This window comes from Chlorocebus sabaeus, chromosome 13, assembly GCF_047675955.1.
Source record: "Chlorocebus sabaeus isolate Y175 chromosome 13, mChlSab1.0.hap1, whole genome shotgun sequence".
Taxonomy (NCBI): Eukaryota; Metazoa; Chordata; class Mammalia; order Primates; family Cercopithecidae; genus Chlorocebus; species Chlorocebus sabaeus.
The window spans coordinates 13749328-13777292 of record NC_132916.1 but is presented as its reverse complement, the minus strand read 5'-3'; the positions used below and the strand labels follow the sequence as shown (position 1 = coordinate 13777292).

Sequence of the window (27965 nt, the reverse complement as noted above, 5' to 3'; positions counted from 1 at the left end):
ATCTTCTGTGAAACAGGGTACTCGGAAAAGAATAACGATAAGACACGCAGAAGCACTTTACTTGAATAGCTTTTTCCTTTTTGGAGCCCGCTGACCAAAGATGAGAAATATCCCTGTAATAAAAAGATGGGTTTGTTTAGCTCAGGTGGCTGCAGGCCAGGGAGGATGCGGTCCTGAGGAGCCCCAGGAGCACTGTGGAAACTGGAAGGTGGGGCTGTAGAAGGGTTGGGGTATGTGTTAGATGACTCTAAGAGGGGGTGGCATCTTGAGGGGTGGTCCTCAACTGGCTGCTCTCAAGAAGCTGGGGCTACTTTTGTGATTAGGTATTTTAATTTTTATCTAGGAGACAGGAGGATTGAAGTGGGGCAGGGTTGTCATTGGTAAAGAAGCACCAGCCACCTCACGCCTGTAATCCCAGCACTTTGGGAGGCCAAGGCGGGCAGATCACCTGAGGTCGGGAGTTCGAGACCAGCCTGACCAACATGGAAAAACCCCGTCTCTACTAAAAATACAAAATTAGCCAGGCGTGGAAGCGTGTCTGTAATCCCAGCTACTCGGGAGGCTGAGGCAGAAGAATAGCTTGAACCCGGGAGGTGGAGGTTGTGATGAGCTGAGGTCGCACCATTGCACTCCAGCCTGGGCAACAAGAGCGAAACTCCATCTCAAAAAAAAAAAAAAAAAAGCACCAGCCACTTAGGAAAAGAAGCGGGGATGGTTTGTCATTTTTGTTGTCAACAAGTGGCCCTAGGCGCCTGTTGTTTCAGGCACTGTTGCTGTGCTGTAGGAGCTGTGCAGTCTGCTTGCTCTTCTGTCTGGTTTTCCTTTGCTTGCCTTCGCACATTTCCACTCCACCATCCCTGCCTCTCCTGCGTGGAATAGCTTTCCATCTCTCCACTTGTTTAGGTACTTTTCAATTTATTTTATAATATTCTTCAAAAAATGGCTGCTGTATTGCTTTTGTTAGCATTATTCCTATGTACCTTATTTTTTGTTGCTATTGTAAATTGTATCCTTTAAAAAATCACATTTTCTCATTGTTACTGGTGTATACAATTGTAACAGACTTTGTATATTAACTTTCTGTGTCTGTGTGTCCAGCCACCTTTTAAATTCGTGTGAATTCTGCTACTTCTAGTGATTTGTGAAATCTGAGGTTTTTTTCATTAAAATAAAACTTTAAAAAAATCACTGCCTTCCTACTTTTTTGCCTTTCTGCAGACTGGCTCCTCTGTACGCATTCTTTGAAACATCTGGCCATTCCTGTGTTATCCCTGATTAAATGAAGGCTTCCAGCATTTCATCGTTTAATACAGTGTTTCCCCTTTCTTTTCTTTCTTTTCTCTTTTCCCTGTCTTTTTGTAGCTGTCCACTGTTGGGCTAAGGAAGTTCCCTTCTTTTCTAGTTTGCGAAGAGATTTTTTCATGAGTGGATACTGAATTTTATCTTCTTTTTTGTAGGTATCGAGATGATCACTTTGATTTTACTTATAATCTGTTTTTGAGATAAATTACCTTTTAAGTATCAAACGAAACTTGCATTCTATAATAAACATAGCCTTATGATGTATTATCTTTTTTATTCATCACTGGATTCAGTTTACTAACATTCGTTTTAGGCTTCTTGAATCAGAAATTCATGAATTAGATTGAACTGTAATTATCCTTGTTAGGTTTTGGTATCTGTTCTTTTTGAGCTTTGAAAATGAATTGGAGGCCAGGCGTGGTGGCTCACACCTGCAATTCCGTCACCTTGGGAGGGCGGATCACCTGAGGTCAGGAGTTCGAGACCAGCCTGGTCAACATGGTGAAATCCCGTCTCTACTAAAAGTGCAAAAAAAATTAGCCAGGTGTATTGGCACATGCCTGTTATCCCAGCTGCTTGGGAGGCTGAGGCACGAGAATTGCTTGAACCTGGGAGGCAGAGGTTGCAGTGAGTCGAGGTCGCACCACTGCACTGTAGCCTGGGCGACAGAGCAAGACTGTCTCAAAAAAAAAAAAAGGAAAAAAAGGAAAATGAGTCCCTTTTTTAATTTACTAAAAGAGTTTGTGTTGTTATCTGTTTTCTGAATGTTTGGTAAAAGTGTTTATAAAGCTATAAAGGGTTGTGTAGCTTTTGATTTTTACCTTTTGTCTTATCCCTGATTTTTAAACTTTTCTTAGTAGAGATAAGGTCTTGCTCTATTGCCCAGACTGGTCTTAAGCTCTTGGCCTCAAGTGATCCTCCTACCTTGGCCTCCCAAAGTGCTGGGATTACAGGCATGAACTACTGTGCGTAGCCATTTAAAATTTTTGATTTCATTTCTTTTGTCAGTATAGGCATATTCAAGTTAAAAATTTCTTCTTGTGAGAATATTGCCATATATATTCCTATGTATAAGAATTTGTCCATTTCATATAATTTTTCAACTTTATTAACATAAAATTCATAATAGTCTTTATTACTTTAATCTCTGTACCATCCAGAGTTAAGGCATTTTAATTCATAGTGGTTTTTCATCTTTTATTCCTGATAAAACCCTTTCCAAAGTGACTTGGTCTTTATTGTCTCTATTGTGTGTCCTTGTAAACAAACTTAATGAAGTTCTTCTCTCACCTTGATTACGTCTTACTTTCTCCTTTATTGATGTTTATTTTGCTGTTCTTCCTCCCCCACCCCCACTCAAGCGAATGCTTATTTGAGTCTTTTTTGTTGATGAAGCTAAATATGAGACTAAAATTTTTTCTCTTAAGTACTGCTTTGGCTGAATCTTTCAAATTTTGATATGCATCATTTTTGTTCTCTTTTAGTTCTAGAATTTTTTTTCTTTTTCTTCATTCCTTATATTTTTTGAAGACAGTTTTATTGGGGCCTGGGTTTGCATTCTTTTTCCTCAGAAGGATTGATGGGTCTTAGCTTTTGCCAGTTGCCAATGGGTACCAGTCCTCTTGAACAATGCTTTGTGTTTGATTTTGTGAAAGTTTTATTACGAGAAGATTCTTAATATACAGATACACAGAATGACATAATGACCACTCCTATGCCCTCACCTGGTTTTAATATTACCAATATTTTACCACATCTGCTTCCCTGTCTCATCTTTTCTTCCTCTTCCAACTTTCTTCAAAGTATTTTAAGTCACAGATACAACTTTTCGCCACAAAATAGTTCTGTATGTGTGTATGAAATGTAAGGGCATTTCTTTTTTTTCTTCATTTTCTTTTTCTTTTTTTTTTTTGAGACAGAGTCTCGCTCTGTCGTGCAGGCTGGAGAGGAGTGGTGCAATCTTGGCTCACTGCAGCCTCTGCCTCCTGAATTCAAGCAATTCTTCTGCCTCAGCCCCGGGTACCTGGGACTACAGGCGTGCACCACCGTGCCTGGTTAATTTTTGTATTTTTAGTAGAGATGGGGTTTCACCATGTTGGCCAGGATGGTCTTGATCTCCTGACCTCGTGATCCGCCTGCCTTGGCCTCCCAAAGTGCTGAGATTACAGGCGGGAGTCACCGCGTCTGGACAAGGGTGTTTCTTATATAACAGCAGCGCTGTTGCCACATCTTATTAAATTAAATATAATTCCACTTGTCTACAAACCTAGCCATGTTCAGATAGCCCCAGTTGTCTTCAGAATACCCTTCTCTATCATTTGTTTCAAGCAAAATTTAAACAAGATTTATTACATTGATTTGGTTCTGAAGCCTTTTTATCTAGGACAGTTTCTCCTCCGCCAGATTTGTGCTTTGACATCTTGAAAATCCTGGGTCAGCTGTCCTGTGGAATGACTTTGTCTGCTTATTTTCTCTTGATGTGGCTTAACTTGCTCATCTGTTTCCTATACATTGCAAGTTAGATCCACAGGCTTGAAGATTAACATTTTGTCTGTGGTCATTGTAAATTATGTTCCCAACATTTTAGGCCTGCCCTTGTTCACAGGATGGGTCTGTGATCCTCCTTTTGAGTGAAGAGCCTCCAGGTGGTTCTAGCCCCCGCCTTTCTTGTGACCATCAGCTACAGCTGAGGCTGATGAGACATTGTGACGGACAGATAAAGCTTCCCTTTGTACGCTGTCCAGATTCCTCACAAACTACATTGGTGAGCACAACACATGCTGGTGACCCTAGGCCTCTGGCTTTGGGGTGGTTGTTATCCATCATTTCTGACTGACTTGTTCTGGATGCTTCAGAGGCAATGCTGTGGGTTTATTGTATCAGATGGAGCGTAATGTTTGGTCGTCCCACAACAGTGAAGTTAAGATTGATTAGGGGGTTTAGGTGATGATGGTCTCTGGGGCCGTTCTAAAGGAAATATCTTCTTGAGGTTTTGTAGACCACACCATGAAGTGTTAATTTTGACCGGATACCCTGGTGATGGTTAGCTTGTGGTTGCTGTTTCTTAAAGGAGCCACTTTAAAAAGTCCTCCTACCTCAGCATATCAAGTTCAAGAAAGGTATTTCTCTTTTCTGTTTAGTGGGTTTGCAAGCTCTTAAATGATGGGTATAGCCCTTCTTGGTCCTTAATTTAACTGAGAGGTATTGTCTTGTATTTTACTCCCTTTTGGCAGGCCCTGGACTTCCTCTCCTTTCCCTGTTCCTCATATGGTCATCAAAGGGAAAGTTAGACTCAATAGCAAAAGTCAGCTTCTACCGCTGTCTTGGTTTCTCTGTTCTCGATTTGCTCTCTGGGTGTTCTTCGTGTCACTCACATTTATGGCAAGTCTGGGATTCATTTAAAAGGGGTTAGAAAAGGCGTTTTATCCACTATTTCGGGTTTTTCAATCGATAGCCATTTAGAGCATCTAATCCGCCATACTGCTGGAACTGGTAGTTTCGTATTTTCTAGTTGTTTCTTTGGTATCCTTTATACAATTGGAAACCATACCAATATGTAATATTTATGATAGATCATTTAGAACATATAGATAATACCTTCTCATTGTTTTGAATCAAACTTTTCTAGTGTCTCCCTTATTCTTTTAAAATAAAGTTCTTAGATAATGTGAACTCTCCACACACAAAATTTTAAACAAAATTAGAATAATGCACTAACTGTATATGGAAAATGAAAAGAAAGAAGTTTGTAATATTGTATGCTTGATTAAGCAAACGTTTAGGCATACTACTTTAGAAGACTTGTGAAATAGATGCTTGATGTATATGTGTGATCACTGTGAACTTGACAGCTACAAAATGAGATTGATAGAGGAATGTTGTATTGGCAACTCAGATGTCTCAAACAGGGTTGTCAGTGGTGATGTCATCTTTTGAAATGGTGAGCAACTGTTGGCAAAGTTCTGTGCAAAACAAAGTATAATCTTCCCTCAATATATGTGATGGCTTTGTTTCTGGGAGATTTATTATGTCATAAGATGATTTTAAGAACGCCTTGTTCTTATTTGCAAAATGGTGTTGCGTTCTAGACTCAGCTAAATAATTAGCTTTTTTTTTTTTTTTTTTGCTTTGTTTTTAAATATACCCGAATATTGGCACTTTTGAAAGTAGTGTGGGCTGTGGCATGCTGATCTTTTCTATCAGTCACTCTTACACGTTGCAAGATAAGCTAGCATTCCTACCCTACAGCCACTGTTTAAATGCATTTCTGTGTCCCTGTGACAACTAACTGCTCCCTTGAAATCCTGTCACTACATGTGTTATATATGTCCTTAATGGTTCTGAAATTCATACGTAAAGTGAGTTACCTATGTATAAATTTTCAAACATGAGTATAATGCCCTGAGTGTACTGAGAAGAGGTGGGAAAGGACAGAAAGCCGCCTGTAACATGTGTGTTTCTCTTAAGTAAATGCTCAGGCTCTTCTCCATTAGAAGGCTTGTGAGGGAGTCAGAGGCTTGTACCTGGGTGTGTGGTAGCCATGGACTCCACAGGTCCAAATGAGGCTGCTACAGATGTGTAGGACGAACAGCTCCAAATCACCAGCAGGCAGAGAGCCCATGGCTCAGTCACCACACAACAGTGATTATAGAAGTGAAAGTACAGAGGGACGAACAGCTCAAAACCACCAGCAGGCAGAGAGCCCATGGGCTCAATCACCACACAGCAGTGATTATAGAAATGAAAGTATAGAAGACCACTTTAAATAACGTGCTCACAGAGTTGGTAAAAAGAAAAGGTAAGTTACCCAAAAGTCTGGGAATGTTATAAATTTGTAAATAAAATACAAATACATAGTAAAAACTGGTAAGAAAGTAAAGATTTATTTTCCTTTGCCTTATTTGTATTTTCTAAATTGTCTACATAAGCATGGAACACATATATAATATTCTTAAATGTTGTGTAAAGGATTCCACGTTACCTATTATACAATGTAAGGAATTACCCGTTCCAGTGGTATAGCAGATAGACGCTCTCAATATCTCTATTGATCAAAATATCTAAAATGGTGGCTCAGTTCTTCAAACTAAATGAAACAGTCAATCAATCCTTTTTTTTTTTAACTGTTTCTTATGCCCCTCCTGTCATCACTTTCTTCCTTACCCAACTAAAATGCCAAGCCCATCATTATACTCGCCCTCACTCTCCTGCATGTACTCTTAAATACTCGCCAGCCCCATCTTATAAACCTATTTATGCAAGCCTGATGAAATACAGCTTCACGCCCACTCCAGTGAGTGGGATGGGGAAACAGGGAGGGAAGACCCTGCTATTCCTTTGAGTTGGTGACCACTGATGTGAGATCATCCTTGCCTTGTAACTTTGCGTTTTCCTAAGGCTATTTCAAATCCCCTTCTGTCTTCAAACGCAAAAGGCCTAAGCCCTGCTCCTCACTCTGAGCTAGTGAGGCTGCTTCCTGTTTCGTTGAAGAAATCAACACAAGCAATTAGGAGAACTTACAGGTACCAGCCAGCCTGTGTCTGCATATCACGTCTGCCTTCTGTGATGTACACACTCTGCCAGAAATCTCCTTGTTCCTCTGGAAGGCTGCCCTGTGCCCCTGGTCCACTCAAGTTCTTGGTTTTTCCCCACACCATCCGTTTCTCTGTCCTTCCCATTGGCATTTAAACATGCCATCATTTCTCCCACCCCAAACAAAACAAAACAAAAACCCCTTTCTTGACCAAAACCACAAGCCTGTTTTTCTCTCTTCTGGTACTCTCCACTTGCTAGTGTCTCTTGAATTTACTCCATCTAGGCTTTTGTTTCAACTATTCTATTGAAACGACTCTTTTCATACTTTTTTTTTTCCACTTTCTTTGTAATTGAGAGGTAAAATTGTATGTCTTTACTGTGTACAATGTGATGTTTTGAAGTATATATACTACATTGTAGAATGAATACATCTAGCTAATTAACGTATACATTACCTCACATAGTTAACCATTTTTGTGGTAGGAACACTTTATGTCCTCTCAACGTTTTTCTTTTTTCTTTTTTTTTTGAGACGGAGTCTCACTCTGTCACCTGGGCTGGAGTGCAGTGGCGCGATCTGCGCTCACTGCAACCTCCGCCTCCCAGGTTCACGCCATTCTTCTGCCTCAGCCTCTTGAGTAGCTGGGACTACAGGCACGCGCCACCATGCCTGGCTCATTTTTTAAATATTTTTAGTAGAGACAGGGTTTCACCATATTGGCCAGGCTGGTCTTGAACTCCTGACCTCGTGATCTGCCCGCCTCAGCCTCCCAAAGTGCTGGGATTACGGGTGTGAGCCACCGCGCCTGGCAACATTTTTCAAGAATACAATATATTACTAACTACAGTCACCATGTTGTACAATAGAGCTCTTGAACTTATTCTTCCCATCCTACTATGGGACTTCCCATCCTACTAAGGACTTTGTTTTGTCATTGTTGTGTCCCCAGCACCTAGGTCAATGCCTGCACAAACTAGAAACATAGTAAACATGTTGAAAATTGTTGATTTAATCATTCAAAAAATCTTTTTTATTTGCTGAAACATAAAGATCCCACTCTCCACTTCCCAACAACCAGCCTGCCCCAGCCCTACTATCCACTTCCCAACTCCCAGCCCATCATGCCCCCATTCCACTCTCTACTTCCCAATAACCAGCACCCCCCACCCAGCCAGTGAGCCACCATCCTACCATCCACTTCCCAGCAACCAGCCCATCCCATCCCGTGGTGCCTCCATCCCACTCTTCACTTCCCAACAACCAGCCCGCCCCAGCCCGTGGTGCCTCCATCCCACTCTCCACTTCCCAACAAGCAGCCCATCCCAGCCCATGGTACCCACATTCCACTCTCCACTCCCCAACTCCCAGCCCACCCCAGCCCGTGGTGCCACCATCCCACTCTCAACTTCCCAACAACCAGCCCGTGAGCCACCATCCCACGCTCCACTTCCCAACAACCAGCCTATCCCAGCCCATGGTACCCCCATTCCACTCTCCATTCCCTAACTCCCAGCCCTTCCCAGCCTGTAGTGCCCCCATTCCACTCTCCACTTCTGAGATCACCTTTTCTAGAGGCCACATTTGAGTGAGGTCATTCGGTATGAAACAGCTCTTTTCAAAGCCTCCAGTGTTCTGCTGTTCAGCCGATGGGTGATAGTCATTCCTTCCATCCTTCGCCTGTCATGAGCATTCCACGCAGTTGATGGTTATCTTCCTCCTCGGAGCACCTGTCTTGCCTGGTTCCTGGGGCGCCACCTTCTCCTGGCTCTCTTCCTACTTTGTGGCCGCTCCTTGCCTTTCTTTGCTAGATTTTCTTTATCTCTCTGGCCTCCAAATACTGGCCCATGACCAGGGCTCAGTGTTGGTCCCTCTTTTTTTGTGGCTCTACCCACCTTACCTGTATGATTTCTTTTACTCTCAAAGCTTTAAGTATCTGGAGGCTTGTGACTTTCATATGTACTTTTGCAACTTGGACCTGTCTTGTCCTGTCTACATCTATGTATGTCCAGCTCCTGCAGGTAATTACTAATTTGAATGCCCAACAGGCTTGGGAAAATCAGTATATTTAAAGCAGGCCTCTGGCCATTCAGCCCTTTATCCACAAACCGGCCCTGTCTATATTTTCCCCCATCCCAACAATATGTATGTCAATCCATCCTTCCTGACACTTTGAAATCTTTGGTTCTTCTCTGTCAAGCCCACTCTTTTTCTTTTGTTTTCTTTTTTTTTTTTTAATATTGTGTTTGATTTCGCCTTAAGAAAATAAGATTTATGAGCGGAAGGACTTTGTTTTGTCCTTGTTATGTCCCAGCACCTAGGTCAATGCCTGCACAAACTAGAATCTTAGTAAACATGTTGAAAATTGTTGATTTAATCATTCAAAAAATTTTTTTTATTTGCTGAAACATAGTAAATATACTTTACAGTGTTGAAGAAGATAAACGTTTACTGCTGGGTATTTAAATTTTGTGATTTCTTTGGAATTGCAGATAGTGCTTTGCTGAATGCTTTCATAGCTGGTTCTTTTGTGCAGTATAGATGCGTGTATGTGAGCAAACAGGCTTTCTTCTTCAATAGAATTGCTGGGCAAAAGAACAGGCACATTTTAGGCCAGGCACAGTGGCTCATGCCTGTAATGCCAGCCCTTTGGGAAGCCGAGGTGGGTGGATCACCTGAGGTCAGGAGTTCAAGACCAGCCTGGCCAACATGGTGAAACCCTGTCTCTACTAAAAATATAAAAAATTAAACAGGTGTGGTCACGCGCATCTGTAGTCTCATCTACTCAGGAGGCTGAGGCAGAAGAATCGCTTGAACCCGGGAGGCAGAGGTTCCAGTGAGCTGAGATCGTGCCACTGCACCCCAGCCTGGGCAACAGAGCAAGACTCTATCTCAAAAAAAAAGAAAATAAAAGAAAAGAATAGGCACATTTTAAATATTTGGTTTTGGGCCGGCTCAGTGGCTCACTCCTGAAATCCTGGCACTTTGGGAGGCCAAGGTAGGCGGATCACTTGAGGCCAGGGGTTCAAGACTAGCCTGGCCAACATAGTGAAACCCTGTCTCTACTAAAAATACAAGAGGCATACCTGTAGTCCAGCTACTTGGGAGGCTGAGGCAGGGGAATCACTTGAACCTGGGAGGCAGAGGTTGTAATGAACCAAGACTGCGCCACTGCACTCCAGTCTGGGTGACAGAGCGAGACTCCGTCTCAAAAAAAAAAAGAAAAAAAAAAAAGGCCCCCTGCCTTTTTTTTTTAACACCAAATTCCTCTGTAGAAGGTTTTAACAAACTATGCCCTCCCCCAGCTCACTTTCCTACATTTTAATCTATGTTTTCCAATGGTTCTTATTTTAAGTTTTATTTTTAGTGAGGATTTAACTGTTTTCTGAGCACCAACAGAATTAAAGAGACCTCACAGAATTTGGAAGTCGAATGGTGGATCTAGGTGATGTGTTACAATGGTGGAACAGATCATGGAAACTGGATTGTATCAGGAAGAAGTACACAGTTGGACATTGGTAATTTTTTTGATTTACTGTTGACACTGCAGCTCCATAAATTCCACAACGTCTTGTTGTTTACATTTTCATTACCATCACCATTTCTTGTCTCTGCTACTCTTTTTAGGGGGCAGAATTAGAACTGGAGTGCGTAGGCCCGGTTTATTCTTCCTGTTGTAGAGAGAGGATAACTAGGACATCAGAGGTGCATACTGTGCCTTCATCAGATATCTTATTTACCCAACACTCATCATTTCCTTCTTTTAAAAAGTATCTATTTTGAAGGCCTTTTAAAAAAAGCTATTTGAAGAAGTTGCTTCCATTTTGAACTATTTTTACATGCTAGCTTACTTCCTCAGACTTCATTATCCGAGATTTAATACTTTTGTATAAAAGGGAAAACTCCTTTAATACTGCGTTTTAGTTTTAGTTTTGTTTTGCTCTAATGTTTCTGCTTGCCTTACGTTTCACCATTTTCCAGTCTCGATGCATCTCGTGCGGGTCTGCTTCCTGGTTCCCTGTCCCCTCTTAGGAAGCTCTCATGACCTTTCTCTCTCCTCCTAGTACCTTTAGACTGAGAATCGTTTGCCTTTTACCTCTGACTCCTCTTCTGCTTCAGACTCACTCTCCTAATATACTGGAAGAGACCCCCTTTCCTGTTGAGGCCCACATTTCTCCAGGAACCTTCACCCATCGTCTCCTGGCAGGTGTTGTGTGTTAAGTGTCAAGGCCAGTGTTCCAAGAATCAGGTAACTCAAAGAGAGCTGCCTGGCCACAGACAGGGGGCTGTCTGTCAGTACCCTTTCTTGTGACCTAGGTCTTCTGCTGGTCTGGGACAGCTGGCATCCTTGCACAACCCTGTCTGTTTTCATGGCTTTAAGGGACACTGTTGTGCCCTCATAGCCAGAGGAATCTTTTTCTTTTTGTAGGAAGTAACCCCATTTAAGAAGTCACCATTTTTTTTTTTTTTTTTTTTTTTTTTTTTTTGAGAGGATGGATCTTTTTAAAAAACCTTAGTGTAAAGCAGTGACATAATTTCAAATTTTGCTTTTATAGGTATAGTTTCTCTTCAAGCTGATAGAATTGCTTCAGATTCTTAAGAGAAATAATGGGCATTATAAAAGTGTACTTACTTACCTCAGGTCTGTTGGACAAGTAAAACATAAACCATTTTATGAGCTGCTTTGGGCTTGGGACTGTTTTGCATGTGGGAATCTAGTGTTGAAACAGACGTTGTCGCTGACCTAAAGGAGCCCCCAGGTGAAGAGGAGGGTTGACGGTGCCTTGGGAGGGGTGTGTTTCAAGCTGTGATTCTAGTGTTGTGAGGCTTAGGAGAGGATATTGTCGGTAAAAGTGTCTCAGAGGAGGTCTGGAAGAATGAGGAAGACTTTGCTGGTGAGAGAAGAAGTGATCCTGGGGTAGGGCCAGTTCCCAGTTAGTGAGAATAAACGGGATGCCCGTTCCTGAGAGATACCGAACTAGACAATGAGGTCAGTTAACAGTCAAGGTCATTTAGATGGAGCATATTAATTATGGTGGGAACTGTTGATTTATATTGCCTTTGCCTCAGTGATTAAAAATGAAATGAGGTTATTTATTGTTCAATATCGTTTAAAACAGAAAATAATACTAGTTTAGCAGTTAACTTCTAGCAGTAGATCACTTGGTAGTTGGACCAAGTGGAAATCTGAGTCTACTTTTCTGAGAGTAGGTAGATGGGTGTTTAAGTTATATTTTCTAAAATATCTCTTTCTCCAGACATCTTTGTGATCAGCATTTTTAAAAGGAGATGCAGTGAACTGAAAGTATTTGGCACATGGGCAATCATTTGGAAAAGAAGGAAATAGTACTGGAACATGGGAATTTTTTAACATAAAATATCTATCATAATCAACATAATAAGCAAAATATTTCAAAGGAGCTTAACTTAGAAAAATACTTTTTTAAAAGCCAAAAACATAGTGAAATATATTTTTGAATTAAAGCTTGTAGCAGCATGCCACTCAAGCCATCGAAGGAACACAGAAGTCACATTAAGGACAGAGGCTGTGATCCATTGTGGGGTAAACAGTTCCTTATATTGTTATTTATATTATGCACATCTGTTTCTTATGTAGAAATAAGACCAGAATTTAATTTATAAGCCAATCCTGCAGATTTTTGGGGAAAATTAACCTTACAAGGCCTATGGAAAGCCACTGAAGTGTTCCTTTCACTTGTTTTGAGATTTTATTAATAGAGCAAAGACAAGGACATATATAGTTTGTTGCCATTATTTGCTTAGTTTTTAGATATTAACACAGTCTATTAATTAACTCAATAAAAGCCGGAGTGTAGTTAATTAATGTTATTCTTTGTTTTAAAGGATATTATTCGTGAAGCCTTGGGTTATGTTTGAATTTTGAATCTTTTTCTTTCTTCTTGCTTACCCTGTATGCGGTTGTCTCAGGCTTTGAACCATTGCTGAGGCAAATTTCCTTTTAAGTTTAAAGAGCTCGTGAGCATCCGAGGAGACAACTTGTGTGTCACTTAGTGACTGAGCAAGGCCTATTCCTAGACTCTGATTGTTGACTTGGGGCTTCTAACCTTGTGGGGCTGGTTCTGGGAGCACAGAGGTGGGGTTAGATAAGACTGCAGGAGCTATCAGCCTGCCTGCGCTCGCTCTGGCAGGATGACTGATGCCAGGAGGATGGGAATGAGGAGTAGTGACCTTCCTCTCTCTGTTCCGTTTTTCTCCCTTGAGGGAAAAACTAGTATAGTCAAAGCTCAGCACTCGTTTCGAATATAGGTGTAATTTGCTGCATTAACAGTTTCAGTTTATTGTGTGTTTTGGTGGCGCTATTCCTGAAAGCTTTTTAAAATAAAAAAATAGGAAAAAAGACTCATTGAAGAATGAAGAAAAATCACATTTTGAGAATGTTAAAATGTCTTTTGGTATGAATTTGGTTTAATTAATTGCTGTAGAAATCAGGGTGAATCTGTAGTTAGTTGCAACTATTTCTGCCTGGGCCTTTGCTTTTCCTTAATGGTAGCAGAAAAAAGCAAGAGAAAAATCCTCAGATTTTATACACATCACTTCCAGTATCGAAGCATTTTTGGCTTTTAATGGAAAACTTTCAGTAGTTTTAAAATATGTTTTGGAGTATAATTGGGAATTTAATTGCATTGGATCATAATTTGATAATGCTATTTATTCATTTTCATGTTTAACATGTATTTTATGTTTTTTTCCTTTCTAGTACCAGAATCAAACCAGGAAGTGAGGAATTATATAGTAATAATATTTTCAATACTAATTTTAGAAGGGGATGGAGGACTCCTCCTGAGAAGAGTAGCAGGAAGCCAGGCAGGCCTGGAGTGTGCGGCCAGCTGTGTCCTGGTTTGAAGCATCTCAGACACTGTTGGGCAGCTGCTTAGCCCAGTTTAGAAATGTAGAGGAGATCACATCAGCTGGGCATGACTGTCTACCATGGAGACAGGAGAGGAAAACCTTAGATCGTTGAAGATGTATTTCTTAGTTGGGCGTGTTGGCAGACATCTGTAGCTCCAGCTGCTCAGAAGGCTGAGGCAGGAGGATCCCTGCGCCTAGGAGTTCAAGGCTGCAGTGAGCTCTGATCGCACCACTGCACTCCAGCCTGGGTGACAGAGTGAGACCTTGGCTCTTTAAATGAATGAATGAATGATATATTTCATCAAAGACTAAAGAAAAACTTCAAACACCTTAAGAGGAGGGTTTAGTCTAAAGAGCAGTTAAGCTTCACCTCCTGTCTGATCCTAACACTGCTGTAACTAACTGTAGGTGAGTGATCCCTCTCTCCCATCTGAGGAGATTTATGGAATTGAACCAGATGTCCTCACGCATGAATGGACATTGCCTTCTTCTCTAGATTTTAGTCCTAGTTTCCTGGACTCAGCAGCCGGAGGAAGAAGCCTGCTCTTCTAAACCAGAAAGTTGGGTAGAACTGGCACTCTCCGAGCAAGGCTCCTCATTGCACCCCTTCACCTCCCTCCTCTTCAATTCCTGGGCCTGACAGCCCATCTGGCTTCCTCTCTGATACCCTGCTCCTGCCCCCACTGGTATTAAGGGAAGAAGTTAGGAAGAGAATGCAGTGTGCAATTAAAAGTATCATCGAGGCTCATTATATATTCACTCAATTCTCTTCTCTTTCTTTGATATTTATATTCTGACACAAGGGAGATTGGGGAATTATTTTTTTCCTGGATTGCTTTTTCACTACTCTCAGCTGCTTTCATTTGTCTTTAACATGCTCATTTCAATATGTTAAACTGTGAAAAATGAAATAAAACATAATTTATACATATATTAAAGTTCTTCATCAGATTCTTTGATTTTTGAAATTTTTAGAGTAACCAGCTCTATGTATATTGTATTCCAGAGGAAGATTATCTGCAGATGTTTGAAGCGTAGCATTATTTTTAGCATTTGCTAATGTGGGCGGTGGTCACCTTTTTCTTTTTTTCTGGAAAAGAAAGAACAGAACCAGCTGTAGGTCACTGATTGATTTTCACCAAAGGGCTAGGCTTTTGGGAGAGGAATGGGTTTATGTCTCTTTGCATTAGCCTAGGGAGGCAGAAGAAGATGGCGTCAGGAAGTCAGGCAGGGAAGGCCCTTTGGTAAGTAGACAGCTGTGTTTTTCTTTCTTTCTTTTTTTTTTTTTTTGAGACGGAGTTTCGCTCTTGCCCAGGCTGGAGTACAATGGTGCGATCTCAGCTCATCGCAACCTCCGCCTCCCGGGTTCAAGTAGCTGAGGGATTACAGGCAGTAATTAATTAATTAATTAGGACTCCAGGACCCTGGACCCCACTGTTTTACCCGTTGCCAGATATTTGGTGTGTCATCCTTGCTTCAAAGCAATGGTTCTCATGTCTGCTTCCTTATGGAAGAGCAGTAGGGGATTATCTTCAGGATGAATCTATTACTCACCTTGCCTGGAAAGTTGGAGGTATTCGTTTTAACATAAAGTGGGGTGAATATATAGCTTGCCCTCCTTGGAAAGGTGGAGGTGTTTAACATAAAGTGCCTAAAGAAATAAAGTGGGTAAAGAAATAAATTTTATTTTAATTTCTATGTAATTGATGATAGTCTTCAAATTTCTGGAGTCGTCTTTGTTTTTTTCCCAAATAGAAATTTGACTGTTTGAAAGGTAAAAAGTCTCCTACAATAATAGCACCACTTGATGGGAACACACATACACACACACACACACACACACACACTCTCTCAAAATGTAAGGGAATCTCTAAAAAATTCAAATTTTCTGCTGTTTCTTAGAGAAGGGGGATGCCTGTGGCCTGTCTACTTTCGTAGAAGATTGGTAAAGTTGATGGTAATTGGATAGTTCTCCTGTCTCAGGCTCCCAAGTAGCCAGGATTACAGGTGCGCGCCACCACGCCCAGCTAATTTTTTTATATTTTTAGTAGAAACGGGGTTTTACCATGTTGGCCAGGCTGGTCTCGAACTCCTGACCTCAAGTGATACGCCCGCCTCGGCCTCCCAAGGTGTTGGGATTACAGGGTGAGTCCTGTGCCCGGCTAGGTAGCTCTTCAGACTAGAGTTACTTAAGCAGTCTGGGCTTTTATTGCATGTTTAATTCAGATACTAATGGCATATTTGCAAATTCTTGAGTAATTTTTATTTGTATTTCAGTTATTTAGAAAAGTATTACAATGTTGAATGTAGTTATTTGCAGCTAATCTGGTTTAAAACATCTCTATGAAATTATGATGTTCTCAGTTTTGGTAAATCCCATTGTCAGTCATCTCTGTTCTTACCCTTTAATCTTTCCAGAGTCTTTGAAAATCTGGTAAAAGCTACAGATTCTCCTCCCAGACAAATACATGCATCACAGAGTTGCTGTATTCTCAGGGGAGCGTTCAAAGCCCTTCTACTCCAGGTCGATAATTCAGGCCCTAGATATGAGTTATGGTCCCTCAGTGGGGTAGGAAGAACTGATGTTAGTTTCTGAAGGCCCCCTGTGGCTCTTCAGGTCTGTGGCTCATGTGCCGGGAGTGGTCTGCTTCTTGGCTAGGAGAGGAAGGGGCTTGGGTTCTTAGAGCAAGAGTCAGCCTTTCAAGTGTGAGATGCCAGTGCAGGGCCATGTCATTGAAAAGCTGATGATGATCTTCTCAAGTTGTTGCTGTAACCACAGTAAGACAAATGAGACCATCCCTGGCCCAAGGAGGATCGGTGAAGCGTGGGTGGACAGGTATCTACCTGGGAAATTAATCATTGTTAATGTTACAGCAAAATGCCTTACTACAGATGCTAGGTAATGGAGTAATATCCAAAACCCCACATTGTAGGACTCACTTAATTATAATTTAATGAAAATTTGACACTATGCTTAATCAGTAGTCTTGAAATTTATAGGCAAATCTGGGAAATTCAGATTCCAGGACCCCAGCCTCAGGTTGGGAATTGTCAGCCGTCAGGTAGGGTCCAGAAGTGCCTCCTTATCTGGTGGGTAGGAGCATCGTTAAGTGCACACACTCTAGAGAAAGAATATCTTGGTTCCCATCCCTGCTCCACCGCTTGCCAACTGAGTGACCTTGGCAGGTTACTCAACCTAAGTTTCTTCATGAGTAAAATAGTACTTACTTTATAGGGTCAGTGTGAAAATCAAGAGTTTATTGTATGAGCAAAGCACTTAGTAGAGTGCCTCATAGATGGTAAGTGATGTAGAATTATTAGCAGCTGTTGTTACTACCAACATGTTGTCAGCTTCATGGACGCTGGATAAAGTTCTATTAGTTGATTCTCATCTTTTTTTTTTTTTTTTTTGACAGAGTCTTGCTCTGTTACCCAGGCTGGAGGGCAGTGGTGCAATCTCGGCTCACTGCATCCTCTGCCTTCTTCCAGGTTCAGGTGATTCTCATGCCTCAGCCTCCCAAGTAGCTGGGGTTACAGGTGTGTGCCACCATACCCAGCTGATTTTTTGGAGAGACGGGTTTCACCATGTTGGCCAGGCTAGTCTTGAACTCCTGACCTCAGGTGATCTTCCTGCCACAGCCTCCCAAAGTGCTGGGATTGCAGGCATAATCTATGGTGGCCAGACTGATTCTCATTCTTAAATATGCTTTTAAAAATAACAATAGCTGACATTTATTGAACATTTAAATGGCACCAGGCACAGTGCTAATTGCCTGAAGGCAGTGTGTCATGGTCATGAATCCAACTTTAGACGGTGGGTTCCTGTATCTTAGTAGCAGGTCCCTTATACAGTAGTCCCCCTTGCTAACCAGGGAATGGGATAAGTTCCAAGATCCCCGGTGGATGCCTGAAACTGTGGATAGTACTGAACTCTGTGCACACTGTGCACAAATTTGTTTTTCCTTCACAGTTTCAAGGATAAAAGATTCATTCTTTCCCTAGATCTTAGAAACCTCAGCATGTGCTACTTTTTTCTTTGCTTATTAAGTCAAGAACTTTTCACTTAAAGGAAGTAGTTTTCAGCTTCTCTTTGGCTGATTGATTGCCAGCATCACTACTCTGGCACCTTGGGGCCGTTATGAAGTAAAATAAGGATGATTTGAACACAAGCATTGATACTGGATCTGGTAACAGCTCCTAAGTGACCAGTGGATGGGAAGCGCCTGCAACGTGGATTTGCTGCACAAAGGGAGGAGTAACATCCAGGCGGGCAATTTAAAATTGTGACTTGTTTATTTCTGGAATTTTTTCCCTTTAATATTTTTGAACCACAGTTGACCATGGGTAACTGAAATCATGGAAAGCAAAACCGCGGGTAAGGGTGGTGGGGAGCTACTGTATCTTGGTTTTACAGATGAGGAAAGGAATTCTTTAGGTAATAAGTTACAGGGAGTTGAGATTCTTGGATGTTGTATAGATTTTTTAAAATTATTAGATACATTATTTTTTCCCCACAAAAAGCATAGAGAGCAGAACATTTACTGTGGCTCATTTGCCTTTATGACTTCATTAAAATACATTCATTATTAAAAATCTTAACTACTTTAGTCTTTAGTCTTGCCTATCATTATGTTGATTATTTTAGGAAAATTAATTTTAGGCAACCATGTGGCTTCCTTTCTCATTCTGAGCCCACTTTTAGTTTAGGAAGAAGTCTTATGAAAACTTCTTTCTTACGAAAGAAGGCAAATTTAAAAGCTTGTCTTAAGTTTTGAATATAAATTAGCAGCCTCCAGGATTCTTGCTTCTTAAGCTTAGGGGAGATGGCTGCTCTTGGTGTTGCTCCTTCTTTTCTTCCGAATCCCCTCGGGGTTCCTCTTTACTGAAGCGGGGGGAGGGGGGACTGCAGGTCCTTGTTTACATGCGTGTGTGTGCCATGGTGACAGTCTGTGGATTGCAGGGTTTCGCAGTGTTGAGTCCTTTGTCAGTAAGACTGAGACTTATCAGTAGGAAAGCATCATGAAGTACCTGATACAAGCCTGTCCTTTTTCTAGAATGGTTTTGTGTTGGGTGTGGTGCCACACACCTGTAGTCCCAGCTACTCAGGAGGCTTAGGAGAAAGGATCCACTGAGCCCAGGAGTTTGAGATCACAGTGAGCTATGATTATGCCACTGCAGTCCAACCTGGGCACCACAGTGAGACCCTTTCTCTAAAAAAAAGAAAATTAAAAAAAAAAAAGAGGTTTAAAAAAGTCTGGAAATAATTATTCCTTTGAATTGATAGAAAACAAATAATATCCTGAATATTCTTTGGACTCATCAATAATATATGTAGTTTATTAGAAGAAAAATGGTTTTAAGCTTCTAATTGGCCTCTGGAATTAGTTGCAGTCAAAAAACATTTGCACTTTGGACACATGATTTTTATCTAAACTAAAAGATTTTTGGAGCAGGGGGAAGGGAAACCATCGCTGCGAACTGGGAAGAATTAAAGGGATTTAGTAGTGTTCTGAACAGATAATGAACAGTACTCATCATGGCATATGCAGGAGACCCATTCCACCCCTGTTCTCTGAGCACCATGAGCCTGAGATAGACAAGCAGGAGGAGTGAAGGTGGATGTGATACACGTGTGGTCTGCATAGGCCATCGCCACGCAATATGGCTGGTAGAATAAGAAACTAAGCTGTTTGGAGTCATACAGCTGGTGAATAGTGAAGCTGGCATTTGAATTTGAGTTTGTCTGAACTCAAAGGTTCAAGGTGCTTAGAAGAGATCTGTGGCTGCATAAGGCTTCTTGGAGCTGGTGAAATAGGACACCAGGCCTTTAAGAGGTGGGGCTAAGATAAAGTCAGAGTGTCAGATTTAGGCTAGGAGGGCACCCTGAGCTGAGATCAACAGATTGAACAAGGATCTCTGAGTCAACAAGAAGAGCAGGTTTTACTTTGGGAACCTATGGGAAAAATGAAATTGTTAAGGTTAATTTGGTTAAGATCATGGAGGGGTTTTGTTTGTTTAAGAGAGCTAAGCATTAGGATTTAATAGTGCAGCAAACATGTTAAAGATGAAAATGGGTGGGGGCGTTATGAAACAGAAAGATTGAAAGTTCTATGGTTAATGCTTAATGTGTGTTCACAGGGGAGGAGGTTGGAGGCATAGTTTTTCAGATGAAAGCCAGAGTCAGTCTCAGCCCCACTCTAGGTTCATGAAGTTGCCTTTCATACCATTAACTTTACTCACTTTCCTTTAAAAGGAAGTTTTCAAACGTAAACACAAGTAGATAATGGTGTAATGAATCTGGCACATGTCACTCCACCTTCATCTTGTTTCACCTCTACCCTCTCCTGCCTCGCCCCCATCCCCTGTCCCCTTTATTATTTTGAAGTACATTTCCAGATGTTGTTATTATTTTGAGAAGGAGTCTCTCTCTGTTGTCCAGGCTGGGGTGCAGTGGTGCGGTCTTGGCTCACTGCAACTTCTGCCTCCCGGGTTCAAGCGATTCTCCTGCCTCAGCTTCCCGAGTAGCTGGGATTACAGGCGCCTGCCACTATGGCTAATTTTTTGTATTTTTAGTAGAGACAGGGTTTCACCATGGCCAGGCTGGCCTCGAACTCCTGACCCCGTGATCCACCCGCCTCAGCCTCTCAAAGCACTGGGATTACAGGTGTGAGCCATTGCGCCTGGCCTAGATGTTGTATCATTTAATGGGTAAGTATTTCAGTATGTGCCTTTAAAAGACAAAGAACTTTAAAAAAGAGACAAAATACAGCTATCACCGTTAAAATAGTTTATTCATATCAATTATCAGTGTTCAAATTTCCAATAATCTCATAAGTAGAGTATATATTGTTGTTTAATTTACATTCTGGGGTAGTTTGAATTGGGATCCAAATAAAGTCCAGTGTTAACAATTTGTTGTTATCTTTTAATCCCTTCATTTCTAGGATTTTCCTCCATCTCCTCTCCTTCTCATCCTCTCACTTTGTTTTTTTCTGTTGCCATTTATTTATTGAAACTGGGACATTTGTCTAGTAGAAATTCCCACAGGCTGGGATTTCCTGATTGATTTGCAATGGTTTAACATGTTGCTTGGACCTTTTTATTTCCTAAAATTAGTGGTTTGATCTGTAGGTTTTACCAAACTCATCATTTTTTGGGAGGTAGGATATTTTATTCCTGATCTGTTCTTTGGTAAGCATCAAATGTCTTGATTTCCCCACCCTCAGCCCCGCCATCATTCTGGTGGCCTCATTGATGCTTTCTGCAGGCTTAATTTCCAGTATATTTTTACTGCATTATTTGCAGTCATCCTTTGCCATAAGACTGCCTGTAACAAACAGCAAAATGTGTTCTGTAGCACATTTACCAGGCAAGTAGCTGTTAACATGATAAATATTCTTGGCTGTGTGCCCACTGTGTGCCCAAGTTTTGTTCAGTTTTATGTGTTTGTCCTCATACACTTGTTTTTGTGTTGCTGTGTCTAATTCTAAGTGTAAGCTCATAGATACCCTTCAGTCATTCACCTGGCTGTTATCCAATACCCAACCATGCTGGGCCCTTGGGAATCCAAGACGATAGCATCCCCGTCTTGGAGAAATGGTGTCCAGTTTGGCATACACAACAGATAGTTAAGATATGGCATTCTAAGTTCTTTAAGAGGAGCCCATTTGAAGTTGGCTTGAGGTAGTTGTTTTGGAGGGTGATAGGGTTAACTTCTAGCAGGATCTTGAGGAGAGTGAGGAGGAGGAAGGGCATCCACTTACACCGGCTGCAAGACACCAAGGAGCAGTGGCCGCGTGGCCCACGGGACCCGGGCAGCTGAACAGGTGAAGCACAGTTTTGCTCTGCACCCTGGGGCCAGCCCTGTGGAAGCTGACCTGGTGGCCGGAGGGTGCCTGAAGAGCTCTTCTGAGCCCACACTGGGACTCAGACTTCCTTCTGTAGGCCTTGGGGAGGCATTTTCCGAGCGCTTGTATTTGAGGAAGTCAGCAACATTGACTGCAGTGCAGGTGTCGGCTCTTGGATCGGGAGGAAGGGGACAGACTGGATGATGATTTGGGCTTTGGCGATGTGTCACACATGCACAGATTGCAGAAGAGATAATGAGTTGTGTGGGGTGGCTCTGAGCGATCTCATCTGGGTGCTCACCTTCGATGAGGTGGGGGCCCAAGGGAGAAGGAACAGGTTTGTGGGGTCATTTGGGAGAGTCATTTCTTGTCCCAATGAGTGCAAGGCACTCTCTCGAAAGGTCCAAACATTAAGGATGTAGTTAAGGACCTCCTGTAGAGATTTGGGTATCACCACCAAGCAGGGGGGGCACATGGAATCCTTGGGGTACAGACACGAGGAGACCCCGTTCTTAAAGGACAGAAGAGCTGGTAGAAGATCCTTAAAGAACATAATCTGGTGGGCAGGCTCCTTCACCTGGCTCCCCTGCCAGCCTGTGGGCTTCTAGTAATGCTTGATGATAAGGAGTGTGGCCTTGCCTTCACACCTGCGGAAGAGAATTTTTCATTTTAGCATTTCTTACTTATTCATGATACTGGAGTTGATATTTTAGAAGTGTTCCACATATAAACTACTTAAGATTGTAATTTTTCAAAAGAGATTTTAGGGGAATATATGAAGCCCAGGATAAAACCTTAAAAAGTAAAAATTATATTCAATCCCTTATTATGTGATAGTGTTTGAAGCTTCCAGTTGTCTCTAGCGTACAGTTATTATAGAAATGAAGAGCTATCCATCACTTGCAGATACTCCAGCATAGTGCTCATAAGCTAGCTCTGCAAATGACTTCAGTTTTTGTTTCCTGGTAGGAAAAAACGAGGTAGCAATAGCAACTATCTTGTGGTGTTGTCGTTAGGACAAACTGCGCACACTACCCCCGTGCACGCTACCTCTGTGCATAGTACCTGTCACAAGTCCCCTCTTGTGAATATGAGCTGTCGTTGGGGCTTTCCTGAGGTGCCATCTTTGGCTGAGCGTGCCATCCTTGACGTGCATGTTGTATGAATTTAATCGCTTTCCTTTTGGAAATGGTATTTTAAATTCGTCTACGTAAGAAAGTGGAGGGAGGTCAGTAACACGGCAGATGTCCAAAGCCTAGGGATGATTTCACTAAACTGTGGCAGGCTGTGTGGCCACCAGGCATCCTCTCTGTGGAGGTGGTCCCAGCCACCTCTCCCCCCACCCTCACATGCTGGGATGGGCTTCTGTTTCCCTTTTAGGATTTGGAATTGGAGATAGGGAATTTCCAAAGCATGAAGAGAAAAGGATCAGGAAATTATTGAGACTGCTCAAATCGTCATTCATTCCCTCCTTCTGAATTATTGCAAGATAATAAAACAATGTGGCCATCTTAACTGTCTTCCTAGCACGTCTACACTTGATGTGAGGATTGGAAAAACTTTTCTTACATAACATGACAGTTATCACTTATTCCAGATCAAGACACCATGGAAGCTCTGTTGCATTTTGTTTCTGACCTGCCGCTTTTTGCTGGATTTTGCTGGCATCTGGAGACCTCCTCACTGACCTCTTACTAGGTGCCATTGCCATCTGTTTGTCAGGGACCAAGGTGCTCCTTCCCGTCCTCCGTTTCTCCATCATCCTTTAGTTTATAGTCTATATGCTCTTAAATTCTTTTCTTTTCTTTCTTTTTTTTTTTTTGGTTACTGTCTACCCATCTTCCCACTCATCCCCTGCTCTGGTTTTGCTACTTTTTCACATGATGTAGTTTGATACCTGGAGTAAGTTTTGTTCTATTCCAAAATGATGGACTGTGAGTGTAAGTTGACACTTTCTTTGTGAAGAACAATTTGTCAGTACATATTAAAATTTCATCTGTAGCATTCTGATACAGTTTGGATCGGTGTCTCCACCCAAATCTCATGTCTAAGTGTAATCCCTGGTGTCGGAGATGGGGCCAGGTGGGAGAGGATTGGATCACAGGGGCAGTTTCTCTTGAATAAGAAGGTTTCAGACCATCCTCTTGGTGCTGTTCTCATGATAGTGAGTGAGTTCTCATGAGACCTGGTTGTTTAAAAGTGTATAGCACCGCCCTGCTCTCTCCCTTGCGGCTCCCGCTGTGTGAGACACCTCACTCCCCTTTTGCCTTCCACCATGATTGGAAGCTTCCTGAGGCCTCCTCAGAAGCAGAAGCTGCCATGCTTCCTGTACGGCCTGCAGAACTGCGAGCCAATTACACCTGTTTTCTTTATAAATTAAGCAGTCTTAGGTATTTCTTCATAGCAGTGTGAAAATGGACATACACAACCCTTTGACAGAAATTTGACTTGTAAAGATTTATGCTACAGAGATTTTCATATGACGATGTATGCATAAGGATGCTTACTATAGTTCTGTATGAAGAAGGGAAGACTGGAAGCAACTTAAATGTACATCGATAAGTGACTGGTTAAATACGTTACTGCACCTACAAATAATGCATTGCTGTGCGACCTTAAAAAAAAGAATAAAGTAGATATTTAGTTGTAGATATAGAATGGGCTCTACAATATATTGTTAAGAGGCTGAACAATATGCTGTTTACAGAAAATATGCTCTAGTTATATATAAAGGAAAAAGGATTTGAATTCACATTTGAACTTGATAGCACATTGAAAAATTGCAGAAAGGTAAATAAAAAAATCCAAAGCTTGGCCAGGTGCAGTGGCTCACGCCTGTAATCCCAGCGCTTTGGGAGGCCGAGGTGGACGGATCACAAGGTCAGGAGATAGAGACCATTCTGGCTAACACAGTGAAACCCCGTCTCTACTAAAAACACAAAAAATTAGCCAGGCGTGGTGGCACATGCCTGTAGTCCCAGTTACTCGGGAGGCTGAGGCAGGAGAATCTCTTGAACGTGGGAGGTGGTGGTTGCAGGGAGCAGAGATCACGCCACTGCCCTCCAGCCTGGACTACAGAGCGAGACTCAGTCTCTTTAAAAAAAAAAAAAATTCAAAGCTTATACCATGGGAATGTTTTCCCTTTTTAATTTTTTAAAAAGGGTCTTTGATGTTTTGGTTATTCTACATTTTGTTCAAAGTTACATATTGCCAATAGGATTTTATTCATTTCCTAATAAAAGAAAACAGAAGCACTCCTGCTCCTGGCCTTTCTACAAGGCCCTTGTAACAGTTATCTTTACTCTTTCCTGTAGTGGAAATGGGATTCTAGTGTTTTCTTCCTGGTCATGTTTCGTTTCATACTGTGATATGTTCAAGTACCCAGCAAAGGAAATAAGCCCATAGTGGGCATTCAGTCAGCTTCTATGACATGTGTTAAAAGAGGCCTGGGCACAGTGGCTCATTACTGATTTTCAGCACTTTGGGAGCCCAAGGCAGGAGAATCACTTGAGGCCAGTAGTTGGAGACCAGCCTGGGAAGCATAGTGACACCCCATCTCTCAAAATAAATAAATTAGGCCGGGCATGGTGGCTCATGCCTGTAATCCCAGCACTTTGAGAGGTTGAGGCAGGCAGATCACCTGAGGTCACAAGTTCGAGACCAGCCTGATCAACATAAAGAAACCCTGTCTCTACTAAAGATACAGAATTAGCCAGGCATGGTGGTACATGCCTATAATGCCAGCTACTCGGGCGGCTGAGGCAGGAGAATCACTTGAACCCTGGAGGTGGAGGTTGCGGTAAGCTGAGATTGTGCATTGCACTCCAGCCTGGACAACAAGAGCAAGATTCCGTCCTTAAAAAAATAAAAATAAATAAATAAAAATAAAATTAGCCAGGCATGGTGGTATATGCCTGTAGTCCTAGCTACTAGGGAGACTTGGGTGGCTGAGGCGGGAGGATTGCTTGAGCCTGGGAGTTCGAGGCTATGGTGAGCTATGATTAGGCTGAGCCACAGAGTGAGACCTTGTTTCTTTAAAAAAAAAAAAAAGGGAAAGAAATACCAAGCTGAAAATTTCTGAAACAAATGTGTAATTATTACTACCCTAAGCTTTTTTTCACACTTCTGTGAGTCAGTTTCCCTTTAACCTGTGACTCATAACATAAAGAAGGTTAAGGCCAGAGTCCATCAATGGTTAAAAGATTGTGAGTGAGATGTAGAAAAATAGTAGTACTGATGAATTCTGAAAGGGAAAACCTCATTCCCATTGCCTGGTTCTTGTGCATTGCAGTATTATCACAATATGGCATTCTTTCAAAGAGTTACAGCTCTTTACATATACAGCAGATGAATGTGATTGTTTATATGTGTATATGGGTTTACACACTGGTGTTCACTGGCTGCTTAAACTTACAAACAACCAAAGATGGCAGTAATGTTTTAAAGTGTAAAGCTGTGCTTCTTTGTTTATAAAATATGATGCTGAACATATTCTTTATTTTCTGATGCTGTCATTGCCTTCTTACTGTCTATTTAGTCTTCTTGAGATGAAAATAAGTATGTAACAAAAAATAAATATAGCTTTTAAGATGAAAAAGCTCAAGTTTCGTATGGAATATTTTTATCTCGTTATTAAAGCAGCCAAACAGACTGTATAGTCCCATTGTAAGTATATATATAGTTGATGATTGTTATAGGTTTCAACTTGGCACCTTTTCTGTGTGCTCCCTTATTAAATCAATACTTATGTTCAAACATAAACTGAGGCAGAACAAGTTTCCTGTTCAATAGTTCTCACTAAATTTTGTTTTGATTTTATTTCCAACTGTATTTAATAGCTGAAAGCTTCTTGTGGTTAGGAATAGTATTTGAGATTTTGGTGGAATCTAATTATTTTGAACTTTTAAAGGCTTAAAGAGGGACATGTAAGGCCACAATACATTTTTCTAATAGCTTTCGTAGTCTGTTAGTCTGTGTTGCTTATTTTAGGGGGATGATGCCTAATTTGAAATGTTTATCCACTGTAGTTGTAATGATCTTTTTCAGCTTCTTTAGAAAGCAGTTCATTGAGCGAAGAAGAGAGAATAAAAAGAAACATAAAAGGGTAATATGCATAGGACTTTTGAGCCTGTTACTATTTCCTAGCTAAAGTTTACTAAAAAAAAAAAAAAAAAAAAAAGAGAGTCTAGGCATTGGGCGGAAACTGTGTGCACGTGTGTTGGAGGAGGAGGCGGGGTCTGCTCATTTGTTTGCCCATTGTGAGGCTGTCCTGCACCTTTGTGCTTTTTTGTAACAGGGTGAAGGCCCCTGAATAGAGGCCTTGTGCCCTGCTTGATTTGAAATCCATGCTGTTTATGGAAAGGAACCTGCAGGGCACCCAGCGGGAAGTCTGTGTGACAAGTGGAAATCTAGGATCTGGAAGAAACGTGGTGTTTGAGGGGGAAGGTGGTGGGGGGAATGGTCATAATCTTTCAGCCTTTGCTTTTGTACCCCACAAGCTTAATTGTCACCCTCTGCTGGCAACCAGATTGCAGAGCCACTCTTTAAGTGTCCTTGGATTGCCTGTGCTTACTCTCACCTTATTGTTATCAAAGAAAAACTGGACAAATAGGATTGAATTCTCTTAGAAAAATATGATATGAACTGGGTACATTACTAGTAGAGGTTAAATATCTGAGGGGTTTTTTTGTTTGTTTGTTTGTTTTTGATAGAGATGTATTTAAAGGGAAGAATGGCTACATGGGAAAAGCTGGAATTACTGGCACGCTCCTGTATTTCAGAGCCTGTTGAAAGGCAGGTCGCACCAACCCTAGGCTGGTTAAATCTAGTTTGTACAGCTTGTGTACTTTGTGGTACCAGCTATTGGTCCAAAGTTTCCTGGCTTAAGAAGCCATGTAATTTTAAGTGTGCAAGAAAGGGGTGGGACAGCAGAAGCTTTTTATAGGATTTCAAGTAGTAAACATTAATTTTTAAAGCAATATTCCAGGGACTTAACAGAAGTAGAACTCTTGTATATGATGTTTCTTTAATGCCAGCACATATTTGAACTGACAAAGGAAGGGAGATAATTTTATTTTAAAGCAATATTTTCCATTCTTTTTTTCTCTTCAATTAGAAACTGGTTCTTCAACTTTCAGTGCCAATTGAGACATGCTATAATAAGTATTTAACAATTCCGTCCTGCTGTTTGACTTCAGGGGGAAATGATGGCGGAATGTTTAGTAGCTGACATACACAGTTAGGTAGCTAGGGATCTGGTGTACAGTAAATGCGGTGTGGTGTGGTGTGGTGTTTGGGTCACATATGCTAATTATTTCAGCACAATGCTGAAGCCGTGCAGAATACGGAAGAGTGTTTGACAAGATGCCAGAAAGGCCGTGTTAATTATGTTT

The 27965-nt window shown here is 41.5% G+C and overlaps 1 protein-coding gene across 9 annotated transcripts in view; it reads left to right on the top strand.

The window, feature by feature from the left end:
- Positions 1 to 27965, top strand: part of ARID1B (AT-rich interaction domain 1B) — a 440449-nt gene that overhangs the window by 129756 nt on the left and 282728 nt on the right. The gene's annotated exons all lie outside the window — the stretch shown is intronic.